We start from the raw sequence: 11438 nt of genomic DNA, 5'->3' as shown, positions 1-11438 counted from the left end.
CAGTGATTCTTATGTGATGCTGTCCATAATTTAGGGACCAGAAGACCAGTAACAGGATTTCACCTACAGGCTGAAACGTGACTTGGGTTTTATTTGCATGTGCATTTCTCTGTGCAAGCGAGTGTGCATGTGCTAGTGTGTGCTTAAGTGTCTTAAGTGTTTGTGCGTCTTTGTGTGTGTGTGTTATCAGTCTGGGCTACAAAAGTGTTAATTTTTTTATGTCCAAATAAACATTGTAGTCTATTTGAATTTTGATGAAATATATATATATATATATATATATATATATATATATATATATATATATATATATATATATATATATATATATTTACATTTCAGCGATTTCATACCTTTGTTTCTCAAAATCAAGGTCTGATAACACTCAACATAAGCACAGTATTTCGAGTACAGAGATAGACCTGGCAACACCAGAATATTCAGACTTTCCCCTTTAAAGTAATGAATGAATGAATGAATTCCTCTTTATCTGATGAGGGTCATGGCAGCAGGCTGAGAAGGTCAGTCCAGACATCTCCGGCCTCAGATTCCAGCTCCCCAGTTATAATACTGGAGTATATAATGATTTTCTATTGCTGTGATGGTGGTATGTATTTTCAAGGCGTAAAGCTCTGAAAGATAAAGATGGCCCAGAACTAAACAGGGACACTAGAACATATCTAAAGACAGAGACTGTTGGAGTGGAGTTGAGTGGAGTGGGGCGGAGGGCCCAGTGGAAGCTATTCTAAGAGGAACATAGTATCTAGCATTGCCCCTGGCTGAGACTGTATAATAAAAGGAACCATAATGTTTTACATAGGATAACTTCACATTAATCCGAGTTAGACTAATCCATGCATCACTGATGTGCTTCCTACAGTTAGAGGAGGAGGGTAAGGCTGACTTATGGGGCTCATAAGGAATCATTAAAAGTCCACATGGTCTTCATATGCAACCTTTTGTACGCCCCTTCTCCACCCATTCATACAACGCTTTGCTATTGGACCACACTTCGTGCTGGTGTGTTTAGCTACTGTTTTGCTCATGCTGGCTTCTATGGGACACACACACAAACACACACACACACACGCACAAAGACAGACGCGCGCGCCACACGCCGCCCCTCCACGCTGCAGACGTCAGTGTCGCCCTCTGGAAAGAGGCGTCCAAGCAGTGCGTAAAGCGCGTCTCCCTGCAACACTGGCAAGGTCAGTGCATGAGGAAGGGACACACCACGGACCCGGTGCTTAACACTTCCCAAGGTAAACGGCCATTTCTTTTTTCAAAAGCTTGGTGATGGCTCTCGGTGAGGCTTTATTACCGCCCAGTGATACTTTGTTTTAAAAAGCAGAAGCCGGGATGATGCTCCAGTATTTTGAGGTGTGTATACAAGGCACACAAAAGAGCAACGTGTGTGTTTACACTGAATTATTCAGTGCTATTGAGTTTACTAATCATTGATTACATGTAGGCGTTCAAATGACGCGCATGTCAACTGGTTTCATCCGGTCTATAACAACGCCGGTCGCGCGCTGTACAGTGATGCAGAGAAGCACCGGACTGTTGCATCATTCTCATCCACCAATCATCTTTGAGCTTTTCTTCCACGTGCGGTTTGCATATTTAATTCTCTAACCCACAGACTTCTGGTCTACCAGTGATGCGCTCTGTGTGTGTGTGTGTGTGTGTCTGTGTGTGTGTGTGTGTGTGTGTGTGCTATAAATATCAGGGATTTGGTCAGGAGGGCTCTTCGTAAGAGGGTTTGGCAGGAGGAGAGAGGATGTTCCATGTAGGCCTTACATGGACTTAAATCAATGTGTGTGTGTGTGTCATGTGAGAATGAGTGAGTGTTCACTGTGACATGAGTTTATATACACACACAAAAGTAAATAATGGTAATGAATGTCTGATTAGGAATCTATGGAACATAAGCATTATGTGAGATCAGAATTGGACTACAGTTTACTGATGTCATGGTACAAATTTAGATTATTGTTTCCATTACAGGAAATAAAATCCAAAGTAGAAGAGACAGGCTTGCAGTGAGTTCTTAATTAATGAACGGCTTTCACTCCTTGCAAAGTTGATCAGGTGCCTAACCAAGAACTTGCTGATGCTCTGGGTGGACATGCAGCGTGTGAAACACTGTAAGCCCTAGTGAAACAGAGCACAACTGATTGCTTTCACTTTTCTTTTCTTTCTAAACCAGTTGTTTTTGTCAAAAACAATTTATTTGTACACAATTAAAAGAAAATGTTTCAAAGGTTCTAGGTTCATGCCAATATTTAAGACACATACAGTTTATTTTGCAGGATTTGACAGACCATGGAAAAAAAGGTTTATGGCAGAGGTGATGCTATTTGTGTGACCAAGAGAGGCAAATAAAGTGGGAAGGAATTGACTTGTATTACTCTCATTGTGTCCTAAAAACAGCCTGTTCAAAGTTGCTTCTGTTCATTAGTCAACTACAAATGGCAATTGGTATTGCTACTGAAAATAGATTTTTTTTTCAGAAAACATGTATGCTTATGTATACCAGTGTCCCAGTCATTGCATAATAAAATTATTAGGCATATGCATCAATTCTTCAGAGGTTTGCCTGCAAGTTGCCAAATGCAAGATAATACCAAGCAATAGAATATAACATTTAAATTCAATATATTATTCTTCAGTGTTTAAAACCAACCACATAGTGGCACAGCAGGCAGCATCACGGTCCCGGGTTTGCTCATGAGGTTGGCTTACTGTCTGTGAAGTTTCCATGTGGGTTTCCTCCAGTTTCTCCAGTTTCCTTCCACCTCCCAAAAACTTGGGAGTAGGCTAATTATCTACTCTAAATTGCACTTTGGTGTAAATCAGGGGGTGGACCTATGTGTGCATGGTGCCCTGTGATGGACTGGTATCCCTTCCAGGGTTTATTCCAGCCTTAAGCCCAGTGGTCCTGGTATCCACTGCAAACATAAAAGTATAGGTCATGTCATGATTTGCTATAGTTCGCTGCTTTTTACATGTTATGCACTTTGACCTGCTCAGAAAAGCCTATCATGGCAATTTGTTCTGATAAGAGAATATACTATGAATAGCCAATATTCAATGAATATCTAATCCACCAGAACTGGATGCTAGGTCACTTCGCCTAGTATTTAGCCATGTGATATGACTTGCCATGAATTACTATTTTCCCAACAGCTGTGGATTGTGGTGACCTCAGTCACCTCAGGATGACAGTCACATGCTGGCTAAGCACTTAACACATTGCTTTTCAAAGAATTTATAAAGGAAAATACATGCTTGGTCAGCCAGTGGTCAAACAACTCACCTTTCTAACTGTGCGACATTTATAGTTCAGTAACAGCTGCGGCTATACAGAGAGAAAAGTTTAGTTACTGTTAATATCTGGATTCTGAATCTTAGAGCAAACATTAATATAGAATATTTCCTTATGTGCTACTGTACTTTCAGTTATTTAATTTAATCTCAATAGCAGAAATACCTTTCATCATTATTTTTATGTTATAATGGTACTGTATTTGAAAAGGACATGTTTAGTGTTTGTTTTTAATGTCATTACATTTGCTTATTGTCATTATTATAAAAACACCATTAGGCTGACTAAGTGAGCTGACTAACAACTAACTAACAGTTGTGAGTTACAAGGTACATAAACAGTCTGTTGGGTGACATTGCATTATCTGACTAAATTAACTAAACTATGGAAATGTTGTCGGTAGTGACTAGGGGTGTAACAATCCATCGATATGGATTGATGTATCGATCAAATAACCAATGATCTGATGTATTGATGCAATTTGTAAACAGTGATGCATGTATTATTTTTAAGATGGACCTTTATTTAGGACACTCAAATTCCAGCCACATCCCGGATGTGATGTCCGTCAAAGTTTAAATTCATTATGGGTCCTTATTTGCAGGAAATATGTAGCATTTCATAGTGGAAAAAAAATCAATAAATTTTTCAAAATATATTTTGGTTGCATTTGTGAATTATAGAAATGTTACTGATTGTGTGAAATAGACATATCGTTTAATATTGAAGGCCCCTGAATCGATCAAATCGTAATTGCATCGTGGCAGTCATTGAGGTATCGGCAAATATCGAATCGCTGGTTAAAAGAATTGATATTAGATCGTATCGTCATGAAACTTGCAATTTATACCCCTAATAGTCACAATATTTTGAAGCATCTGTGATATGTGTATTGAATATTGTGGTAGATGGTGTAGTCAATTAAAGGTAGATATATATAATGGATAACAATCACAGACCTGGAAATGGTCAGCAATTTGCTGAATACCTTAATGGAGGGGTCCTGCTTGTGATTTGAAGTGTTTCAGGCCTTAATTGTGATCCTTGTTCATCTGAAGCCTCTCTTTAAATGGGACATATGAGTGATCATTGTCGCTGTTTTATTCTACTCGGCCTCATATGAAGAGCTTCAGAGCTTCCTCTGAAGCGGTCATTACTTTTATTCTAGTAGTTATTCAAGAGCAGTGGTGAGCGATATTAAGCAGCCATTGTTAGAACCCAGCATGTCATTTCTGACCTAGAGAGAAAACAGTGTGAAGTTGTGGTTAATATTAAAACTGTAGCAAACAGTCAGCCAATTTGTAAGGTCATACCTTCAAAGCTCAAGGTTATTGCTGATGTTAAGGAACATAAAAAGGGAAAAAAAATACACTGTATTTCTTGGTAGTTATATTGCAAATACCTGAGCATAATTTATCATATATGTGGAAGCCTGGAAAACCCTTGACATAGTGAAGTGTGACATGTTCTACTATCCTATGAAAACTACAGACTTTGAACTGAAATATGTTTCTATTTTATATGTATCTCAACCAGAAATAAAGTTATAGCATTCTAAAATCTGGTTACCCCAAATGTGAAAAAAAGAGAAAATTGCATCCACTTCCATTCCAACTCCACTGAAAGACACAAACACACTGATTGTCTAAACGCACTGCTATTTATAAGCTCTCATTTGCATTTCATTTAATACATAATAAATAAGATATATAAATTATAACAATGAACATGAAATCTGTGTCTTTTTTATACCGGGCTTTGTTCATATTTACGTCATAAACATTTAATCTCTATATAATCTTTATATTATTTCAGTAAGAATTATCCTGATTTAGTATTATCCTGAGGTGATAGGCAAGCAAATGCCCTGCCTACCTCTACATTTATAACCTAATCTATTTATGGAAAAATGACATTAGTGACGCTTTAGCAAGTCTCTTTGACTGTCAGGGTCACCCACATCAGTCTCTTACCTGAGTTAAATGTCACTTGTGGCTCCATCGTCTCTTCACTCGATTAATCAGTGTCTGTTACATCGGTGCAGAAGTAATTACTGATTAATTTGGTGAGTTCTGCTCTGTTGGCTATATATGGCTAAAATATTTCCATGCTGTTTTAGTGAAGTATATTTATAGCTTCCTGAAGAAGAGGAGTCAAATATATAATAGGCAGAATTTTTTTTGTCATTTTGGACTGTTTCCCAGAATTCAGCCACAGTGACATCTGGCATGTTTTCCCAGATCACCGCACATATATCCTGGGGTTGTAATCTGCTGCTTAGAACCTACAGTACATGTGTTAGATTGTTGTTTTTAATTATACAGGCATTATAGTCACAGTTGGGAGCCAAAAATGTTGAGCTCTCTGCAAAAGATGACTTGCTTCATATATGAAGTGAATTTTGATTTTACTCTAAGCACAAAATAATGAAATCACAAGAATGACGAGACGCAAGAATTGGTTTACTTTCGTTAGTAAAAGAAACAATCATAAAGTGTGTCTTAAGGGAAACAATCAAAATGATTTGTTATAATGTAAATATATAACAAATTTACATTTGCTATAATGTAAATGTGATATAACTGTAGATTTTCCCCTACAGATGTTTTTTTTTAAATTCTCCTGCTGTTTGTTTTGCATCTTCATAAACCCCTTCAACAGTATTTACAATTATTTGTCTTCCACTTTTTGATATAGCGTCTTTGTGACTGTCTTTTTACTGACAGTCACAAAGATGCTATATCAAAAAGTGGAAGGAAAATAATTGCAAATACTGACAGTTAATGATCTCCTTAAACACACTGGTATCTTTTTATATATTTTGTGACTTTGAAAGATCACTATTATCTTATTTATATTCAGTTTGAAGTGAGTAGATTCTTGACAGCTAACAGTAAACTGCCGGAGAGCCTGTATAAGACTTTATCTGTTTTAACTCATTAAAACACTAATAAGCTCTTTAGCGTGACCAGTGAATAAAAAAATGTTGCTACTTGACATATGTATTCTGATGTTCCATTGATTTGCTTGCCTGGATGTTGTACAATTGTAGGGCAACATGCTCAGTCCCCCATTTAGCTCTATAAAGTTATTATTGCACCTAATGATCTTAATGGGAACTGCAACAAGTGCTAACAGAGGCCCACTGGGGCAGGAATCATGCTGCCCCATGCTCACTCTGTGACCATTTTCAGCAATGGACAGGGGAAGGGTTAATGAGAGGAGTGCCAGGGTCATGTCTTTTTTTATGCCAAATTGGACTAGTTTAAACATAAACGGGCCCACCCTAAAATCTTGTTTTATAGCAAATAATTGGAATTAAATCTAATAAATTTCTGCAAACAAAGGCAAAGTGTAAGTGTAGAAATGTGTCTATGAAGTACTGAACCATTTCTATTTTAAGGAAAATTGCAAAGCATGGGAGAGAAGGTGGAACAGTGGACTTGCTTCTCACACAAATACTGAGAAAAGAAGAAAAACGTGCCTCCATTTTCCAGTGCCAAATCTTTTTGTGTTTTTTGAGATGTTGCTGAGCTGGAAATCTAGCAATCCTGGTTAATGATAATAGTGCTTCTGTGTGTCTTGCTGGTGACAGGAAATGCACCTGCTGTATCGAACACAGCTGAACAAAGGTATATCTAAAACCACTCAAAATGAGCTGCTAGACAATATGCTGGATGACTGCCTGTTAGGGGGTTACATTAAAAATGAACTAGATAGTATCCTATTAGGGTAACATGACATGATGCAAGGCGATACAAAAATGTGACAACGTGCATTGTGGAAATGTGGGATTATTATTATTCTAATGCAATTGCACTTTTTGAACATCAGAGATCCCAATATGTGCATCCTACAGAGTTAAAATATACAGAGAGCATGCTGGTCACATGATCACATTCTTTCGTGGACAGCCTGCAAGATTACCGGGAATCATCTGCACTTGTGAAGTGAATGATAGCTCCAGATCACAATGAACGACACGCATTATAGGTTATATGGTTACACAACCACATTATAACTTTTAAAAGCAGATCTTCAGTAGCTTTCAAATGACACCAGCCCTATGCCACTGCAATCTCAGTGCCTGACAAAGAGGCCGCGGAACTCAGGCATATTAGTCGACTTTGGAGCTCTATTTCCAGTTAAAATTATGCCTAGGTGCTGTTACAGAGCTCATTATGTTTCAATAAGTCATTTTCCCCTGGCTGTTGCTTTTACTACATCCACTATCTGTACGGAAGTACACTGCAGTTAACTTCCTGGATTATTCCTCAGGTTAAAATGCTAATGTTTAAAACTATGTTTTCAGTCTTGATTTAAAAACCTGGGATACTGGAAGCACGCCTATCAGGTTGGTGGCTGTTCAACAACCTTGGTGCAGACACTGCATAGGCACAGTCTCCCTTATCCTTCAGCTGAGATTGTTAAACCACCAGCAGAAAGTTAAATAAACAGGATCACTAATAAAGTTCCAGACCCGCAGTGTTTGTGTTCACACTATATCGAGTGTATAGGTGTATGAACAAGATTGTAATCTTTAATTAGTAATCTTTAAACTTTTTGTAAAACTCTCACAGGTCACATAATTTCAGAGACCAAAGTATTACCTGGGCTTCATTAGTAATGTGTGAAGAAGAGGCAACTATACACAGAGTGTTCATTAAAAATGTATGACACACTATCCACTAAGTGGGTGCAGGCACTGTTCCAAGCTCCACTCTGTGTGTGTTTGACCTTGATGGATGATAGTCACTATATACCTGCACAAAAGAGGAATGGAGTGATAGACTGTAGGTTTATATTTTATCAGGCTCTTGGTCACACATTTCACACAATAGGGCACACAATAGGTAATTAGTCGCTTTTCTTTAATGCTCCCTGTATGCTCACAGGTATTAGCACACTTTCATCTTGATCACAGGTTATTGAATTACTATCCCGCTGTGTACTAATGTAATGCTTTCTCAGGTAATTCTTCAGTTAAGCCGGTGCCAACCTGAACTCTGTGCTTATTGTTTAATTTTTAGGTGTGAATTATTTCTTCAGTTGAGAGTATCAGGTAACAAGAGCAGCAACTTGAGCTTTGCTCAACACACTACAATCACAACTAGTCATGTGTGTGGGACTACAGAATGGATGTAATGTGATTTATTCCTTTAACGAGGACTTATCATTCACTTGATATGACAGTCATCTTAGTGGCTGCTAAGAGACCGGTCATGTTCATTTATGTCTCTGTTTGAGGTACAGGTACAGATCCTGGTTGACCAGATGCCATTATATGCAGCAGGTCAGGGCTTTCCAACAATCTTTCACATAACAGATAATGTCAAATTTGACTCCCTGGGTTAGTGTATTTATGCTATTTTTAATATATATTCATCAGTTTCACAGTTTCATAGCTTATAATGATGGTAGTTCATATAGGATGTATCACTGTTGTGAATTATGTGAAATTATGCCTTACTTGATTAGTAGTTATGTAGATTTTTATAGACATTCTGGAAATGATTAATGAAAACCTATAGATTATTTACATTGGAACTTCACATTGCATATAAAAGCATATCCTGGGAGTCAGATTGTTTAAATAATGCTGTGAACTTTACACTGACTATAAATTTTTGCATACATTGTAAAAACTTTGAATGAGAGATATATACAAACATATATATATATATATATATATATATATATATATATATATATATATAAGTGTACCATCTATGATATTTATATAACACCTGACAGGGCATTTCATTGTAAATATTACATGGCAGAGTGTGACACTGAGTCACTGTTTTAAAGAAAGCCTTATAGCTGGTACCATTTGCAGAGTGTGAGAATATTATTGGAACTTACAGGATTAAGAACAAAGTGTGTCATTGTGACAGATAACAACTCCATAATAATACACCATAATAAAAGCATTCGCCCTTTTCCCATAATTCCCTCTTTGTAGAATCAGTCCTGGGTTAGACGTATTGTGACTGAGCTTATACTGATAACTGCTAAGCTACTGTTAGGAAAGTTGTGAGAAAAATGACAGTAAGTAGATAACCTGAGATAATAATTAGTGCCATTACATGATGTGGATATTTCAGAGATTGATTAACTGAATGAGGGTCAGTTCTTGAATGAATGATTCTGAATGACAAACAACACTGTCACACAGCACTACAACTATAGATGAAATGATACCATTTGGATTATTATTAAAAAATTTATTTGGTTACTGTTGACCATGGAGTTGATTGAATTTCCATTTATGCATTTAAAAAAATTACAATTCACCTCTGTACTGACTTGAATCTAGGTTTTACAAAAAATAGTTTTACAAACCTCCTTGTTTACTAGATGTGTTCAACCTACAGTTGCCTTGTTACCAAGTCAACAGGCTTTTCCTAGACACCAAGTCTCAATGTTTTTTCCTCTACTGCTAGGTGGTTATCTCCTTTGCCCAATTAGATAGAAATAAAAAACTGAAGATTTCTAACAGTTTTCTGACAGATTTCAGGATCAAAATGCTTCTAGTAGACATTATAGACTGTATTACGCATGGATTTGTATCATTATATCAAAGTACTCTTAGCACACCTTTAATAACTGTATATACTATACAGCTATTACACCTTAGCTGTGGACTACTATTAAGCTGTGGACACCTTATTATTGAACATCCCTTTCCAAATCCATGGGTATTAATATTGAATTGTTCCCCCTTTGCTGCTGTAACAGCCTCCATTCTTGTGAGAAGGCATTCCACTAGATTTTGGACCATGGAGGGACAGTGGATTTTTGGCTATGGGGGTTTGTGCTCATTCAGCTAAAAGAGTACAAGAGATTGGGCACTGATATATGATGAGGAGGCCTGATGCAAAGTTGTCGTTCCAGTTCATCAGTGGGGTTGAGATCAGGGCTCTGTGGAAGGCACTTGAGTTCTTCCACTCCATCCTTGGCAAACCATGTCTTCATGGAGCTCAGAGGCACAGGGGCATTGTCATGCTGGAACAGGTTTGGGCCTCTTAGTTCCAATGAAGGAAAATTGTAATGCTACATCATACAAAGACATTCTGTACATTTGTGTGCTTCCAAATTTGTGGCAATAGTTTGGGGAGGAACAACATATGGGTGTGATGGTCAGGTGTCCACATACTTGAGGCCATGTAGTGAACCAGTCTGTAAAATGAGGAGAATGTTTGAATTTAAGGCACAAAGTCAAAATACAACAGCTAACACAAGTTTTATTATTCAAGAGTGTATAGGTATGAGCAGCGTGTGTGTGTGTGTGCGCGTGTCGGAGGGGGCTTCCTTGGTGGTGAAGCATACTATATATTGTACATGCTAAGACACACAAGAGAAGGTGTTTGAGTTGTAAATAAATTTTCAAGAGCTCTTATATATGCAAGAGTAAAAACAAGATCATCTGGAGGTGAGTGTTATAGAACAGATTAACGTTGCAATTTCCTTTGAAATATAAACAGTGAGAAACATTACATACCATCCACATTTATTTCAAGCTTTTAGTTGTTATGTAATTATTTGATACCTTTTCCTCCCCTCCATATTCACATAGTATGTAATATTGTGTCTCTTTAAGACTGTAGTGTAACATACAAGACAATAAATAAATAATGTAAAAACAATAAATACAAGACATTAATGTAAGACTAGAAGGCAGAACTACTGTATATGAATACTATGCACAATAGTACAATAGACATTCATCCTCTACATAGTCTGGGGAAAATACAAGTGTTTCTATATTGTAGTCTTCAAATTACGTTGCATGTCCTACTGCTCTTCATATTCCATCCTCCACAGTGCAGTTGGCCAATGACAGATGTTGTTGTGGCAGTAAATCAGCTTTAATTGCAGGGTACTATATTTAAGGAGAACCATGTAGTAATCATAGCCTTATGTATTTTTAGCCATTTTATGAACCATATATAACTGGACAATTGTCCTGTTGTGTTTGGTTGCATGCATAGTCCATGCACAAGATAGTTAGGAAAAGGTAAGAATATTATAACATCACAGTCACTGTCTTGGCAAGTATAGTATGTTTGAGTATAAAGCCAAAACTGCAAAAACTGTGACATTGTCT

Source organism: Pangasianodon hypophthalmus, chromosome 18 (assembly GCF_027358585.1).
Source record: "Pangasianodon hypophthalmus isolate fPanHyp1 chromosome 18, fPanHyp1.pri, whole genome shotgun sequence".
Taxonomy (NCBI): Eukaryota; Metazoa; Chordata; class Actinopteri; order Siluriformes; family Pangasiidae; genus Pangasianodon; species Pangasianodon hypophthalmus.
This window is presented reverse-complemented; position numbering follows the sequence as displayed.